Here is an 18383-nt window from a genome sequence, read left to right on the forward strand (position 1 = left end):
GACTGACTGACATCCCACTCCTAGGCTTTATCCGAATTCTCAGCAATGCTATTGGTAAAGCCTGTGGCCACTGCAGTTTGGCTTCTTGACATATTTTACTGATTTGCCTTTTTAGTGTCTGATTCATCCTCTCTACCTGTCCACTTGACTGGGGTCTCCATGGTGTATGGAGGTCCCAAGTTATTCCCAGCAACCTACTTACTTGTTTTACCACCGTGGCTATGAAATGGGGTTCCCTATCTGATGATATCCCTAGGGGCACCCCGAATCTGGGAATGATTTCTTGTAGTAACCACTTAACTGTTTCTTTTGCTTGGTTTGTGCGACAGAGAAGGGTTCTGGCCATCCAGAAAATGTATCAACCCCTACTAACAGATACTCGTATCCTCGAGTTCTTGGTAATTCTACAAAATCTACCTGCCAATAATCTCCTGGTTCTATCCCTACCCGAACCCTTCCTAGTTGTGCCTGTCGTCTAGCCACTGGGTTGTTTTTCAAGCAGATCTCACATTGTGACATTATTGATTTTGCCATTGTTAACATTCATACTGAGACCAGATGGCGTTTTAGAAACTTTACCAATGCCTCTGCACCCCAATGACATTCATTATGTTTAATTTGTAGAACCCCTCTCATTACCAACGGGGGTACCACTATCTGTCCGTGTGCAGTTACATACCACCCTTTTGGATTCTTCTGTGCATTCAGCAAATGTCCCAATTTCTCATCTTCTGCTGAATATTTTGGCCGTGGAGGTAAATTGAATTGAGATACATTAACTTTTAAAGGTACCAATGCCATTGCTGTTTGCACCTTTCGAGCAGCCTGTCGGGCTGTCCAGTCTGCCTTTCGATTTCCCTCGCAAATTTTGGAGCTTCCTGATTGATGTGCTTTACAGTGCATAATTGCCACTTGTTCAGGTTTTTGTACTGCTCTTATCAGCTGAAGAACTGCATCTTGATGTTTAATGTGCATCCTTTGAGACGAAAGCAGGCCCCGTTCTTTCCATAGGACCCCGTGCACATGCACCACTCCGAAAGCATATTTTGAATCAGTCCATATGTTTACCTTTTTCCCTTCACTTAAGCCTAGTGCTCTGGTTAAAGCAACCAGTTCTGCCTTCTGGGCGGATGTATTTGGTGGTAATGCTTTTGCCTCTACCACTGTACTGATTGTTGTTACCACATATCCAGCGTTTCTTTTTCCGTTCTCCATGAAACTGCTTCCATCTGTGAACAACTCCCAGTCTGGCTGTTCTAGGGGGACATCTTTCAGATCTGCTCTAGCCGCACAGGTGTGTTCTATTACTTCCACGCAATTGTGTTCCAATGGGCTTTCTTCAGATGTTGTACCTAGGAACAAGGCTGGGTTCAAAAGGTTAGTTGTTTTTAATGTTACATCATCTTGCTCCGTTAAGATTACCTGGAATTTCATCATCCGGCTCGGGGATAGCCAATGGCCCCCCTTCTGCTCCAACACAGTGGTTACCATGTGCAGTACGTAGACATCTGTGTGCCTTCCCATGGTGAGCTTCCTGGTTTCTTGTATCAGGATCACAGTGGCTGCGACTGCCCGCAGACATGAAGGCCACCCGGCACTGACGTTATCAAGTTGTTTGGAAAAGTAGCCCACCGGCCTTTTCCAGCTTCCCAAACGTTGGGTTAGGACTCCCAATGCCAGGCACAGCCTTTCATGTACAAACAGCTGAAAATCTTTAGACAAATCAGGCAACCCCAATGCAAGAGCAGTTGTCAAGGCCTCCTTTAGTTTGAGGAAAGCCTCCTTCTGTGGTTTGCCCCAGGTAAATGGCTGCGTCTTCTGGGCCTCATACAGGGGTTTTGCAATTAGTCCATAGTCCATGATCCACAGGCGGCACCACCCTGTCATCCCAAGGAAGACTCGCAGCTCATGTAGATTCTGGGGCTCTGGAATGGCACAAATAGCTTGAATACGGTTAGTACCCAGTTTTCGCTGCCCTTGTGAGATTTCACATCCCAGGTAAATCACAGTCTGTTGGGCAATTTGTGCTTTTTCTTTAGACGCCTTATATCCTCCCATTCCCAGTGAATTCAAAATCTCGACTGTTACCTTTATGCAGGTTGCTTTTTCCTCTGTGGCTATCAGTATATCATCAACATACTGTAGCAGCAGGTATTGTTCTCTCGGTACTTGCCCATTTGCAGTCCAGATCTCCAGCTCCTTCGCCAGTTGGTTTCCAAATAGGGTCAGACTGTTCTTGAATCCTTGTGGGAGCCGTGTCCAGGTGAGCTGGGTTTTTCTTCCGTTCCCTGGATTTTCCCACTCAAAGGCAAACAGGTTCCTACTTTCTTTGTCAAGGGGTATGCAGAAAAAGGCATCTTTTAGATCAATTACTGTAAACCATTGATATATCTCTTTCACGGATGTTAACAATGTGTAGGGATTGGCAACCACTGGATAAATGTCCTTAGTTATTTCATTTATTACTCTCAAATCCTGCACTAGTCTATACTCACCACTGGGCTTCCTCACTGGAAATATAGGTGTATTATATTCTGATTCACATTCTTCTAAAATTTGGTATTTCAAGAATTTATCAATAATTTTTACTATTCCCTGCCGTGCTTCTGGTTTTATAAGATACTGTTTGATCTGTACTGCTTTTACCCCTTCCTTTAATTCAACATGTATTGGTTGTGCTAATTTAGATTTTCCAGGTATATCTGTTTCCCATACTGAAGGAATTACTGCATCTTCTACCTCCCTAGGAATAGAGGGGACTGGTTTTTCTTTAATCATTAAAATTTGTCCCATCTTTGATTCAGGTATTTTCATCAAAAGCTCCCCATTCTCAAAGGTTATTACTGCATCAAGTTTTGCCAATAAATCTCTCCCTAAAAGGGAAATTGGACACTCAGGCATATATAAGAATTCATGTGTTAAGACTTTATTTCCAAAACACAAATCTAGGGGTTGTAGGAATGGCCGATTCTCCTCCTTCCCTGTGGCCCCAACTATTGTTGTTTGTTTGTCCCCAATTTGTCCTTGCAAATCATTTAGTACAGAATACATGGCCCCTGCATCCACCAGGAATTTTACTGCTCTATCACCTAGCTGTTTGGTCACTAAAGGTTCCTTCGTATATCCCGTTCCTAGTCAGCTACTGTATTCCCCCAACACCATTAATTTTGAAATATCCTCATCCTGGCTTTGATGGTTGGCCTGGTAAAAGCGGTTCAGGCACTCGTTCTTCCAGTGACCTTCTTGTTTGCAATAAGCACACTGGTTAAATCCCAATCTTGGCACAACAGTTCCCCCATGTCGCCTGCCAAGCCCACCTCCCCTCCCCAGTCCATGGCCACCCCTACCCCTCCCTCTGATGCCTGGGTTTCCTTTCCCTTGTATTAATGCCAGGAGATTTTGCTGTTGCCTTTTACTGGTCTCTTTTCCCTGTTATTGTATACTTTCCAGGCTACTTCGAGCAATTTATCCAGATTTCTTAATTCCTCCCCTTCTAGTTTTTGTCATTACCTCCTAATATCATCCTGTGACTGCCCCAGGAAAATGAGAGCGAGCTGAATCTTCGCTTGTGGTGCATCTGTTTGGAGATCTGTGTATTTTCTCGCTGCTTCCTTAAGCCTTTCTAAAAACGCAGTAGGGGATTCTTTCTTCTCCTGCTTATCTCATACAATTTAGACTAATTTATAGTCTTAGGCACAGCATTCTGAACCCCTATCTGGACCCACTCATGATATTTCTTCAGCCTCCGCATATGCCCAGGTGCATTAGGATCCCACCCTGGATCCTCGGTTGGAAAATTATCATCTAGAGTTCCCAATACAAGCCTGTTTCTGATATCCTCCCTTGCCCTTTCCTTGGCTGCTTTAAGTACCATCTCGTTCTCTGTAGAATCCTTTATGGTATCTAATATTACTTGTATATCATCCCAACCTGGATTCTGAGTTTTCATTATCATTTTTACCACCCTTGCCACTTTATCAGGATTTTCCCTGTAAGTTCCAGCCGATTGTTTCCAAATTACTAAATCTGCAGGTGAAAAAGGTACTTTTATAAACACCGGCTCCTCCGCTCCTATTCCCTGTCGTAAGGGGGCAATCACAGTCCGCTTCTGTCTACCCACATCTTTTCTGGCCAAAACCGGGGCGGGCTTTGACCGACTCCGAGTCCTATGAGATACCAGTATCCCAGATTCACTTTCATTTCCATTATCGCTATCTCCTTCACTTTCATCCTCCCCCCTTCTTTGTATCACCGTTAAATTTAGATCATCTCTAGGGGAAGAGGGGACAGGTGATGGTGGGAGAGGAGGATAGGGAGAGAAGGGTTGAGTGGGTGAAATAGGACTAGGCAAAATAGGATTGGGTGAAGCAGGTGATAAAGAAGGGGTAGGGGCAGGCAGGATAGGGTTAGGTTCTCCCGGTCTTGCAGGGGCTACCGGTAAATCAACATCTGTATCGTTCCTCTGACTCAGACTTTCTTTCAACGTAAGACATTCTAAACAACATTTCTCCTTCACACAAACCCCGCACTTATCACTTGCAGATGCCCTAACCACCATCAATCCACATTCAACCTGCCATTCTGGCTTATCTCATAAATAGAAAAACAAATCAATATGCAGAATCGCATCCCATTTTCCTTCATGCTTACAAAACGACACCAATTGCAAAATAGTGTTATGTTGCAAAGTCCCTTTCATTGGCCACTTTTCACCACCCTCCAAGACATATTCTGGCCACCATGTATTACAGTAATCAATTAACTTACCCCTACGTAAATCTTGCCTAAAATTACCCTGTTTCAAATGTGATAATAAGCACCCCAAAGGGGAAGTACGCAGTATGGGGGCATTGCCGCCCAAAAGACCTTTAAGCTTCTCCATATTACAGCTACAAGACACCACAGAATGCCGAACCTTCAACACTTTCGCGATGTCTAATGGATGGCGCCTAGGCAATACCACAGGAATTCCTTTAACCCAACCAAGCATAGCTTTCGCTGCATCTCATTGGCAGGTACCAGACGAGAGTAAAAGCACCTTACCGCTCTCCAGGGGACGTTGTGAGCGGCGGAGGGTCGCAGCGCCGATGGGCTTCCCGAGAATCTTCCGGCGCCAGCTGGAGCACGATCGGGTCGCGGGGTCCTCAGCAGCACTCACAGGGTCCCATCTGGGGTCGCCAAAATGTTAGCATTCAGGAACACACATAATCACGGGATATGATTATATGCAGGTGCTTTTATTGCAGAACTCTGGGAATCAGGGGTACAGACCCAAATCTACTCTGACATGGCTTTCGAGCTGAACGTGTTTTATAGTCTATCTTTATATAACTTACATATTAATTATTAAACTTATATTGTTCTATTGTATACATTGACTTTATTCAAGCATCAATTTCTCGTGATCTTTCTCAAGCCCCTGACCACAGTTTCCCATGATTATTCTTACAATTAAACAGTAATTATATTTAATTATTAAACAATCATCACATCTAACAATTCCATCATTTATCATATACTAGCTACACAGGTGCAGTTCTAGCAAGTACAAGGCCTTTACTTTCCCAGGGTATTTTCCCAGGGTCTACTAAGCTTAGTTTTCCTTCTCACTCCCCAAATCCTCATAATTTTAAACCCTTTTACTATCACCACCATATAACCAACTGCCAGCAGAAGAAACACGTTACAGTCTTTTCACTGATGGTTCTTGACGTATTGTGGGAATGAAACGAAAGTGGAAAGCAGCCATATGGCGCCCCACACGGCAGGTTGCAGAAGCTATTGAAGGAGAGGGTGGGTCAAGTCAACTCGCTGAACTCAAAGCCATTCAACTGGTCCTGGACATTGCAGAAAGAGAGATGTGGCCAAAGCTCTACCTCTACACTGATTCATGGATAGTAGCCAATGCTTTGTGGAGATGACTGGAGAAGTGGAAAAAGAGGCTAAGTGGCAGCGTAGAGGAAAGCCAATTTGGGCTGCTGATGAGTGGAAAGACATTGCCACCAGGGTAGGGAGGCCACCTGTGAAAGTCTTCCATGTAGATGCCCATGTCCCCAAGAGCAGAGCTAATTAGGAGCACCAAAACAATCAGCAGGTAGACCAGGCTGCAACGATAGGGGTGTTAAAGATTGACTTGGATTGGCAACACAAGGGGGAGTTGTTCCTAGCACAACGGGCCCATAATGCCTCTGGCCATCAGGGTAGAGATGCCACCTATAAGTGGGCATGAGACTGAGGAGTGGATTTAACCAAGGACAGTATTTCTCAGGTTATCCATGACTGTGAGACGTGTGCTGCCATCAAGCAGGCCAAGCGAGTGAAGCCCCTATGGTATGGTGGGTGGTGGTCCAAGTACAGGTATGGGGGGGCCTAGCAGATTGACTACATCATACTGCCCCAGACACGCCAAGGCAAGCGCTATGTGATCACAATGGTAGAAGCCACCACAGGATGGTTGGAAACCTACCCTGTGCCTCATGCTACAGCCCGTTACACCATCCTGGGCTTTGAAAAGCAGGTCCTTTGCTGGCATGGTGCCCCTGAGAGGATTGAGTCAGACAACGGGACTCATTTCGAGAACAGCCTTATCAACACCTGGGATAGGGAACATGGCATTGAGTGGGTGTACCATATTCCCTACCATGCACCAGCTGCAGGAAAAGTGGAGAGGTACAATGGACTGTTAAAAATCACCTTGAAAGCATTGGGTGGGGGGTTTTTCAAAAATTGGGAGCAGTATCTGGCAAAAGCCACCTGGTTAGTTAACACCCGAGGCTCTACCAACTGAGTGGGCCCTGCCCAATCTGAGCCTTTGCATATAGTAGATGGAGACAAAGTCCCAGTGGTACATGTCAGAGGTTTGTTAGGGAAGACAGTGTGGATCAATTCTGCCTCGAGTACAGTCAAACCCATTCGCAGGGTTGTCTTTGCTCAGGGACCAGGTTACACATAGTGGATTATGCAGAAAGATGGAAGAACACCATGTGTACCTCAGGGAGATCTAAATGTTGGGTGAGAACTATGTGTAAATATCACTGTTTGCTGAATGTAACTGCCATTGTCTGTGTATAACTGCATATTGGATTTATAATGAATGTGTTTGTAGAGTTAGAATAAATACGTTAGTTTTACTAGAAAGCTGACGTTATGGGGATAAGGGGTGGAATGTCCTAGGTTGACTGTATGATGCTTTTATCCCCAATCGTCTGTTCTGTTTATGCTGAATAATATGTTTTGCACCTTTAAGACGTGTTCCAAGAGTGAAGGGGGGGGGGGGGGGGAGAAGAAGTGCTGAATTTGTTTTCAGAAACTGCACTCACTCCTCCATGTGAAAAATGCATATTATATGGCTCTACGCAGATATTTACTATATGTATTATGCTAGGTTGGAAAGTTATGCTGTAGTAACATTTTAATAATATAGTAAATGTAGTTTTGTAATTGAAATTAAGCTTTAGTAGTTAAAATAGAAAATATGTGTGTGTGGTATTCTTTTTGCTCAAGAGAAGGAGAAGATAATCAAGAAATTCTTCACACAGAGATAACAATTACAGAAACCCCTAAATCTTCCAGAGGAGAGGAATTTATGGCTTTCCTTATCAACAAAAAACCGAACTTCTCCAAACTCGACTTAGACTTCAAGGCGCCTGGGATTAACAGGAATTCCTCAACAAGTACCGGACAAATTTCTTGTTTTAAATAAAAAATATGCATATTCATGAAGTGATTTGTGTATGCAACAGGTTACCCCTCTTAAGGAGGGAATTCTCTTTTATCGGGGTCCTTCTCCTGGCTCACTTTTGTCCAGAGAGGGGTACCCAGCCCGGGCTGTAACTTTTTGCTGTTATTGTCTCTTTAATTGTCCCAACTCTAATTGTTTAATCTTTATTACTATACTTGTATTAATTTTTTTCCATTTTGTTTTTATTAAACTTTTATAAATTTTTAAAACAAGTGATTGGCATTTATTACAAATGGTAGCAGAGGATGGTTATTAATACCTCGCTGTGGGTGCTGTAGGAGAATTAGAGTGAGAAGACGCGTCCTGCCCTGATTAGGCAGCCTTGCTCTGTTCCCCTGGTGTGACCACAGACCGCAGGTTACGATCCGATGGACAAAAAGAGACAATAAAGCAAAGAAAAGGGAAAGAATTCCTAAATCGCGGTAATTAGCCCCTAAGACCAAAGTGTACACGAAGAACAAAGACCCAAGGACAAGGGATAGGTAAGTATTTGTTGGGTCGGGGTGGATAAGGGGGGGGATGAATGTGCGTGAATGAGAGGCGGGCTGGGTACCCCAGACCTGCTAAGCGATTGAGAAGTTTCTTATGCTGCGTTTCCGTCTTTTTCGCGAGAAAAGCGGCCAGTACAGAGACAAAGCGAATGATAAAAGAGTGAGAGAATCCCCCCGGGGAAAATTTAGATTGGGTCTCGGGGAAGGAGTGGGACCCCTTGGAGAGAAGAAGCCGAGGGTGGTCCTGGCATAATCCATTGGGGAAAATAAGAAGGTAAAAAGGGGGGCCTTTAAAATTTTTTTTGCTAAGTTGAATTGAATGGGCTGGGTTGAGGGATTAATATTCAAGAGCACCCAGGGTTGAATAAAAGTCTGCTGGGTTGAGATATTAATCTTCAAGAGCACCCAGGGTTGAATAAAAGTCTGCTGGGTTGAGGGATTAATATTCAAGAGCACCCAGGGTTGAATAAAAGTCTGCTGGTTTGAGATATTAATATTCAAGAGCACCCAGGGTTGAATAAAAGTCTGCTGGGTTGAGATATTAATCTTCGAGAGCACCCAGGACTGAGTAAAATTTTGCCGGAGTGAGGGTACACCCGAGAGAATCTGAGGTTGGGAACAACACAGCCGGATTGAGGGGTATCCAAGAACACCGGGACTGGCCAGGGACACCTAAAGGTGTAATAGGTGTTAAAATTAGAAGGTACCTTGTTGTTGTGATTGTTGTGTTGTGTGTGAGAGTAGGTAAAAAATAAAGTTGAGTGAATGTGGACGAATGAAAGTATATGTAATGTAGATTGTTTATTTTAGGCTTTATTATAGTTCCTCGGAGGAAAGTGTATTGTATTGAAAAGGAGTGTGAGAAAAAGGAGGTTTTTTTAATATAGTTGAAAGAAAAGTGGTATTTAGGTAGTGAGAGAAAAGTGAAAAACAGAGGCAGGGGGTGAATAGATAAGATCTTGAAAAATGGGACAGAAATCCAGTAAGGAGAATACAGGAAAGAAAAAAAGGAGTAAGAAATTATCAACAGAAATACCCCAAGATAGTCCTCTGGGAGTTATGATAGCCACCTGGGAAAAAAACCCATGTACAAAAAAAAAAAAAGACAAAGTCAAGATGATACAATTTTGTATGCTTGAATGGCCAACAAAGGAAATAAGATCTGACCACGTTTATTGGCCTAGATATGGTTCCTTTGAAAAATGGATTTGTCAGGCTTTAAATGTATTTGTAAACTCAAAGGAACCGTTTAATTCAGAAGAAAGAGAATATGCCACGTGTTGGACAGGGGATTTTAGGAAAGTAAAAATCTTTAAGGTATCAGAAATCCCCGAAACAAAACAAGAAAGGAAAAAAGGGAAAGAGAAGGGAGGGGAGCAAGAGGAAAAAAGAGGAAAAGAAAAAGAATGGGATCCTTTAGAAATGTTACCTCCTCCCTTCCCATTCGCGCCTGCACCGCCTGCGGCCCCAGCACCGGTTTCGGGTCCCAGCGAGCTGCTCCCCTCAGCTCCGCCGGCCCCGGTGCCGGTGCCGGTGCCTGTCCCGGTGCCTGTCCCGGTGCCTGCGCCCACCCCGGGTTCTGGCTCGCCGCGTGTTCTTGCCCCGGTTCCCGTGCCCGCGGCGGCGGCTCTGCAGGCTCCCGCCCCGCTGCCCGCAGCAACCCCCCTGGTCCCTGTTTCGCTGCCTGCCGCGTCGGTACCGGCCCCCACCTCGCTGCTCGCGGCTGCCCGACCGGCCCCCTCCCCCATCCTGCCCGGTTTGTCCGTGGCTGGTTCGCTAGCCGCGCCTGGCGGGCTCCCGTTAGTCCCGGCTGTCCCGTCTCTGGCCGCTTCTCCCGCAGCGGTTTTCTCGGCCCCATCCCCCGCGGTTTTGCCCGTTCCGGCTACACTGGGTGCTGCCGCCGCTGCCCTGCCTCTGCTGGGAGCGGCAGGCTCAGCCGCCATTAGCCACGTGGAGGCTGACCGCACTCCCATCCGGTACCCCCCGGAAATGCTTCCCCCTTCAGCAGCTCCGGCAGCAAACCCCGCCCGTGCTCCGCCTCTGGAGGACCTGGCCTCTATGGTATGTCCTCCTCACACCGCCTTTCCTGCCCGGAGCTCCGTTCCCTTGGAAACCGCAGCTCCGGTTCCAAGGAACTCCCTGTCCCTGGAAGATGCTCCTTATAAAAATACTAGAAGTGCAGTTAAGAGGCAGCTTTCTCCTGATTTTTCCTCACCACACGAAAATAAGGCTACAGAAAAATACGGGGCGAAAGAAATTGGTCTATTTCCACTGAGAGAGGTCCCGATAGGAGGGGGTTGGACTGGATTTGTGAATGCTCCCCTGACTTCTTCCGAAGTCAGAAATTAAAAAAAAAAAAAAAAATCAAAGGGTTTTTAGAGGATCCCATTGGCACAGTTGAAGATACTATTTTCTCAGGAAGAAAGGTAGATGATCAGAGTTGCAGGCATAAAAGCCTGGAATAAAGAACATCCACAGGGGCCCTCTGGAGAAGAAATAATGCCAATTCAACCTCCGGGGTGGGGTCAGAATAGTGAGCAGGGGAGAAAACTTATGAATGACTATCGCAATACAATAATCAAGGGAATAAAACGAGCGGCACCTCGAGGGCAAAATGCTAAAAAGGCTTTTGAAGCACAGCAGGGGAAAGAAGAGACTCCAACTGAATGGTTGGACAGACTTGGGAAAAATATAAGGCAACATTCCAGAATGGATCCTGAGATTGATGTGAGAAAAGCTTTGTTAAAGATTAACTTTGTGCTTGGCCAGATAATGGAAAAAATTGAAGATTAGCATGACAAATCATTAGATGATTTATTAAAGGAGGCTCAGAAAGTCTATGGCCAAAGCCAAACTAAAAGCAAGGATTGTGGCAGTCACCATGTGAGAAAACAATTACAAGAAAAAAATCAAAAACACACAAACACTACTCCTAGATATGACAGTAGTAGAGACAGGGGAACAGAAAAAAATAAAACCCCAATACAAACCAAATCTCAGGAGCATTCCAGGAATGTCTGCTTTTACTGTAAGAACAAAGGACATTATAAGAGAGATTGTCCTAAGAGAGCAACAGATCTGAAAATCTTCTGAGAGATGAGCAAAGAGGAAGAATAGGGGTGTCAAAGGCTCTATTTTCTAGGGGACAGATACCATCTAGAGCCTGTGATAACTTTAAAAGTAGGTCCCCAAGAAGAAGAATTGGAATTTGTGGTAGATACCGGAGCAGAAAGAACCTGTTTGTTAAATATTCCAAAAGGTTATAGTGTACCAACAGATAATCTAATACATGATTGTCTAGAAATTATCCAGTACCAAACAAAAGTTCGAGAAGACCTTGAAGAACAAGTCCTTTCAGAAGGGGAGATAATTTTTGTGGATGGTTCCTCCAGGTGTCTACAAGGAAAAAGAATGTCAGGGTATGCAGTAGTTGATGGGAAAAACATGCAAATTACCTTCAAACTGGTCAGCTCAAACCTGTGAATTATATGCTCTAAAAAGGGCACTGGAATATTTAGTACACAAAAAGGGAACTATATATACTGATTCAAGGTATGCCTTTGGAGTAGTACATACCTTTGGACAAATTTGGGAAGAAAGAGGATTGCTTAATTCAAGGGGAAAAGGATTAGTACATGAGGGGCTCATTTTAGAGGTTTTAGAAGCATTAAAATTACCAGAAGAGATAGCTGTAGTACACATTAAGGGTCACCAAAAGGGAGTGACTCCAGAAGTAAGAGGAAATAACTTGGCGGACCAGGAAGCTAAGGATGCAGCAGAAAACGGAGCTGAAAGAGTTATGCTAATATTAACTCCAAATGAGGAGAAACTGGAAATTCCAAAATTTAGTGAAGCAGAGGAAAAAGAATTAAAGGAGATAGGAGCTGAACAAGATGAATCAGGGAAATGGAAACTTCCTGATGGAAGACAATTACTTAATAAAATGCTTACTAGAAGAATATTAGAAGACATGCATCAGAAAACTCACTGGGGTACTCAGGCTTTGTGTGATCATTTTCTAAGGAACTATGGGTGTATTAGGATTTTTGGGATAGCAAAGAAATAACTGAAAAATGTATAACTTGCCAAAGGATAAATAAAATGGTAATGAGGAAAACCACATTGGGAGGTCGTGAGCTAGCTCTTCGACAATTTCAAAGTATCCAAGTAGATTTTACTGAACTTCCTCAAGTTCAAAGATGGAAGTATTTATTAGTAATAACAGACCATCTAACTCATTGGGTGGAAGCGGTTCCCACTGCCAAGGCCACAGCCAACGTGGTAAGTAAAACCCTTTTGGAACAGATTATTCCAAGATATGGAATGGTTAATAGGATAGACTCAGACAGAGGAACATACTTTACGTCAAAAGTATTACAACAATTAATTCAGACCTTAGGGATAAAATGGGAGCTACACACCCCATGGCATCCACAAAGTTACGGCCGAGTAGAGAGGATGAACCAGACTCTAAAAAGAACTTTAACTAAATTGATAGTTGAAACCCGAATGTCGTGGGTACAATGCCTACCTTTAGCCTTACTGAGGATCCGAACACAACCCAGGTCAGACCTGGGAGTGTCACCTTATGAAATGATGTTTGGATTACCTTTTCTGACCACCCAACATGAAAATGCTACCTATGAGGCAGGGGAAAAGAGTGTTAAAGGATATATTAACACCATTGCAAAAACTCTTGAAAATTTGAGGTTAAAAGGAATAATCCCCCAAACCACACCTTTAGACTTTAAAATTCATAATATTCACCCAGGAGAATGGGTGTTGGTAAAAACCTGGAAAGAACAATCTTTAACTCCACAATGGGAAGGTCCTTTTCAGGTATTGCTGACGACCGAGGCTGCGATCCGGACCAGGGAACGAGGGTGGATCCACGCCAGCAGAATCAAAAGACCTGTGGAAGAACCTAAGGAGTGGACGATAACATCTGAACCGGGTGATATAAAATTGACTCTTAAACGGGGAATGGGTGGTAATGAACTGGGAAGACCCGAATGATCCAAGAAATATACACAGGATCACACCTGACTGGGAAGTAAGACCAAGCTTACATCAGTGGTTTCAAATACCGCCTGGACAAACTTTGAGGCCCCTCCGGTACCCTCCTTGGGAAAGAATACTGCCACCACAGACAGGAGGGTCGGGACTGTTTCGGACAGAAAACTCCTGTATTTTGGCCTTAGCCTGTGATTTATACAAAGAGGAAGGCGAATTAAACCTCAGTCTGTGCCACGTAATATACCCTGTTTGATTCACTCAAATACTGGGCATGTTAGTTGGGTTAAATGTAAATGTTTGAATTGTGGGAAAAATTGGTATTGTAGTTCACACAACCGACGCCCCCATTGCAAAAAGTGTCGAGTGTCAACTAGATCCCCTATCCAAGTAGAGCTCGAAACAACTGAAATAATAACTTTGTTTTGTGGATGGGAATTATTAGTGCCTGTTGAATGGGAAATAGCTGAGGAACAGTGGGAGACCACCGTTAAGGAGTGTCAAAAATGATTTGCCTGGAAATTAGCTAAGAGAAAGTGACAAGAGAAGAGAGGGCAAGACCAGATTGGCCTCTATAGTCGCCACCAAGAAGATCACATACACCTGCTGTGGGTTGCAACCCCATAGGCATGGGAGGTGGGAGTATAAGCCATACTGGACCTCTCCTTTTTCTGTCACTCATTTTCTGTCGTTTCCCTTTTGGGATATTGACAAAACCATGATACAGGTGTTACCAGAAGCTGTATATGGAAAGACACCGAGGCTCTTTTTTTATCTCGCACACTCATGTCAACAGTCACTGTTATAACCCATCCAGATTAGGAAACTGCATGCACAATGGACAAAAGTACTGGATTACTGAGAATCTAGGAATAAGTGGTAACAGGGCGGGAAGTGAATGCCCAAAAGGGGAAAAATGGATTTGTTTCACATACACTATTGGGAATAAAGCCCAGGATTTGGTAAAAGAGCAATTGATAAACAAAAAGGCTAAGCCGGCACCACCACCTAAACCTGTACCAATCTCACTTGACAATTTGTATACAAAACTGGAACAACAATTAGAAAAAGAGATAGATATTTTGAGGATGGGTAAAAATCAGTTTGTAGAATTGGGGGAAAGAATAAGTAAGGAACTTAACATAACCAATTGTTGGGTCTGTGGAGGGGCCCTGATGTCAGAAGAATGGCCATGGAAAGGCAGCAGCTTAGGCCCAATTGAGCTCCTTAAGTGGAACCAGACAAGTATAAGGGGAGAAAACCGACCAGAAGGGTGGATTTTGAGTTCAGTAGTCATAGGGGAAGAATGTCTTTGGTGCAATGGGAAAAAGTTCCTTCATGAAGTAGGAAAAACTCCCTGTAAAAGATATAAGGTCAGTAATGGAACTTCTGTATGGTGGGTCCCAGAAGAACCTACCATGTATTGGACCCAGGAAAAAGTAAAAAAAAAGGAAATTGTGAGTATAATAATTGAATCAGGCTTTTTCAGTGTAATGATACAGGAAAAAATCCTTACGTTGGCATCCCAGAGATTTCTAAATTTTGGGAGAATATAGATGAGCAAACATTTGACTATTGGAAAGCTCCAGATGGCTTATTCTGGATATGTGGAAAAAAGGCATACCCAAAACTTCCCTCTCAGTGGAAAGGGAGTTGTACTCTGGGAGTCATACAGCCAGGATTTTTTCTTTTGCCGGGGCCTGAAGGGGATCACTTAGGGATACCAGTTTATGAGGATCTAAAAAGAAACAAGAGAGACTTAATTGGAGGGTTCCAAACATGGGGAGACGAGGAATGGCCCCCTGAACGTATTTTGGAAACATATGGGCCAGCCACCTGGGCACAAGATGGGAGTTGGGGATATCGAACCCCAATTTACATGTTAAATCGCATTATAAGACTCCAAGCCGCTGTAGAAATAATAACAAACAAAACTGGTCGGGCAATGGCATTAATGTCAAGACAACAGACCCAAATCAGAGCAGCAGTGTATCAGCACAGGTTGGCTTTGGATTATCTATTAGCGGAAGAAGGGGGTGTTTGTGGAAAATTCAATACATCAGATTGCTGTTTAAAAATAGATGACAACGGAGATGCTGTCTTAGATATAGTCAATGATATCAGAAAAATAGCCCATGTACCAGTTCAAAGGTGGGAACCAATGCTGAATACTAGCTGGTGGGATAACGTGTTGGGAATAGAATGGTGGAAAAAGCTAGGTTTCTTCCTGTTATGCGCTACAGCTGGTCTAATATTTCTTCCTTGTTTGATCCCCTGTTTCATTCGACTTATCACCAGTGTAGTTCAAGGCATGCAATTAGTGACCATGGATCAAAAATTGGATACAACAAAAACGGTGCAAAAGATTATGGTATTAAAGAAACAGAATAATATAGAAGACCCCTTTCAAGAAGCTAGATTGATTTATGAAGAAAATGAATGAAAAATGAAGACTAGAAAGCAGTAAATATTGCTCGAGCCAAAGTAATTATAAAAAGAAAGAGGAAGGATTGTGAAAAATGCATATTATATGGCTCTACGCAGATATTTACTATATGTATTATGCTAGGTTGGAAAGTTATGCTGTAGTAACATTTTAATAATATAGTAAATGTAGTTTTGTAATTGAAATTAAGCTTTAGTAGTTAAAATAGAAAATATGTGTGTGTGGTATTCTTTTTGCTCAAGAGAAGGAGAAGATAATCAAGAAATTCTTCACACAGAGATAACAATTACAGAAACCCCTAAATCTTCCAGAGGAGAGGAATTTATGGCTTTCCTTATCAACAAAAAACCGAACTTCTCCAAACTCGACTTAGACTTCAAGGCGCCTGGGATTAACAGGAATTCCTCAACAAGTACCGGACAAATTTCTTGTTTTAAATAAAAAATATGCATATTCATGAAGTGATTTGTGTATGCAACAGGTTACCCCTCTTAAGGAGGGAATTCTCTTTTATCGGGGTCCTTCTCCTGGCTCACTTTTGTCCAGAGAGGGGTACCCAGCCCGGGCTGTAACTTTTTGCTGTTATTGTCTCTTTAATTGTCCTAACTCTAATTGTTTAATCTTTATTACTATACTTGTATTAATTTTTTCCATTTTGTTTTTATTAAACTTTTATAAATTTTTAAAACAAGTGATTGGCGTTTATTACACTCCACATTCCTGCTCCTGGACTGTGTTGTCTGTGAATGGACAGACAGCGAGACAGAGCTCTCCTTTGCTTTTTAGCTAGTTTTAGCTAGCTGAGGCAAAGAAGTTCCCTGGAATGTGGTTTTTCCTTTTCTTTGGACCTACTCAAACCTGCCCCAGACTGAACACCCAGAAGAGCAGCGGCAGCTCACACCTTTGGCCCAGCGGGCCGGGCCTGGGCCGCGGCATCCAGCACCGGAGGGACTGATAAGACACTGAGTGAACCGAGCTGCAGTCCAGGGGAGGGGATTTTTCTGAGTTTGTATCTCCTTTGGAGTGGCAAGAAGTTTTATTGTTTAATATTGTTTAGGTTTTCTTGTTTAATAAACAGTTTTTTCCCACTTTTCTCCAAGGAGGTATTTTTTCCCGAACCGGTTGGGGGGAGGGGCCAATTGAATCTGCCTTCTAGAGGAACCCCTTTGGGGGTTCTCTCCTAAATTTGCCCTGAACCAGGACATCTGGCCACTTCAGGAGGAATTATTTGGATTCAAAATACTAGACTAGCATTTGATTTCCACCAGCACAGTCCATTGGGCAGCTTCTGTGGAAACCCAGGGCACCGGGAATATTTCTCTCCCTGCTCTGGGGTGTCCTGACCCCCAGGGGAGCGCTGACTTTGACCCTCATTCATGGAGAAAACTTCCAAAACCTCAAGGTAAACTAGAAACCACAAAAGTGTGAAATAGATTGTAGAGATTGCAAATAGTAGTGTAGTACGTCACATGGGCGAGAAATTTAGGTTTTAGGATTTTTAGTATGTTATAGATGGGTTCAAGATGGAGGATATAGGGTGTTCTCTTGAGTTCCCTTCTTCTTTCTTCTTCTTCCTCTTTCTTCTTGAGATTAGGTGGTATCTTGTAATTGGCTAGCAAAATCAAAATTGCTGGTCTTTAGGGGTCAGTTATTGGGTTAGAAAGGAAAATAATTTAGGCGCCACTTCCTAATTGGGTAGCTTAGTTTTTGATTAGACTTGAAAGGCCTTGTAACCAGAGATTGTTAGCCATTTTTGTGCTGTTTTTCCTGCACGCAGAGTCTGGTGCAGACAGTGTGCTGAAGTTTTGATAAGATAACAATAAACAGAAGCTGAAGACCAAAAAAGTCCAATGCATCTCTCATTCCTGACACAGAACTGCTCCAGGAGGGTTTCCCCTGCCAGGGGAGCCCTCAGGGAGTTGCCCAACTTGGGGCCCGCAAACTCACAACTGGTGCCCCTGTTTCAATGAAATCGATCTCTGAAGAAATCATCCCACGGAGTCACTGAAACAGAGCCAGATCCATCAAAATTCCTCCAGAGGTGAAAGGACTCAGCTATTCAACATCTCGATTCCTTGTGGCCACAGGAGTCGCATCCTGTGCTCTCCTGGATGGACCTCGGGACTGACAGCTGAACCCCAGATTTGGTAAGCTCCCAAAAGGGACCAAAATGGGAGGCACATCTCTCGAAAAAAGAGGCAGATGCATTCCAGAAACTAGAACTCTTACTGAAACAGCACCCAGTTAATATCCCTGAGAAAGACTCTAAATTCCTGCTGGTGTGGGCAAAGAAAACTTACCCAGCTCTTACAGAAAAAGATTTATTTGAACCCCGGTTATGGGAAGATGCTAGCATGAAATTCTATGACTGCGTCACCTCACAGAACCCAAATACAGGGGCACCGACCCCCAGGACAACTGAGACTTTTTCCCCAGGGGCAGAAGGGCAGGGGAGCCCGCTGCCCCAGCACCCAGATTCCAGAGCAGTCCCCTGAAACTTTTGACCCCAGTTCCCGGAGGAAGCCACACCCTTTGAGGATGAAGGGGATTTTCACAGGGGGGAGGGGGAGAGACAACAAGTCCCAAGCTTTGAGTTCCTCGTCAATGAAGAGGAGGGAGACGGGAGACGATGTGTCTTTTTTCACTTTCCTTGCGTGTCTGCATGTTCTTGGGGGGGGGGGGGGGGGCAAGG

This window comes from Anomalospiza imberbis, chromosome W, assembly GCF_031753505.1.
Source record: "Anomalospiza imberbis isolate Cuckoo-Finch-1a 21T00152 chromosome W, ASM3175350v1, whole genome shotgun sequence".
Classification (NCBI taxonomy): Eukaryota; Metazoa; Chordata; class Aves; order Passeriformes; family Viduidae; genus Anomalospiza; species Anomalospiza imberbis.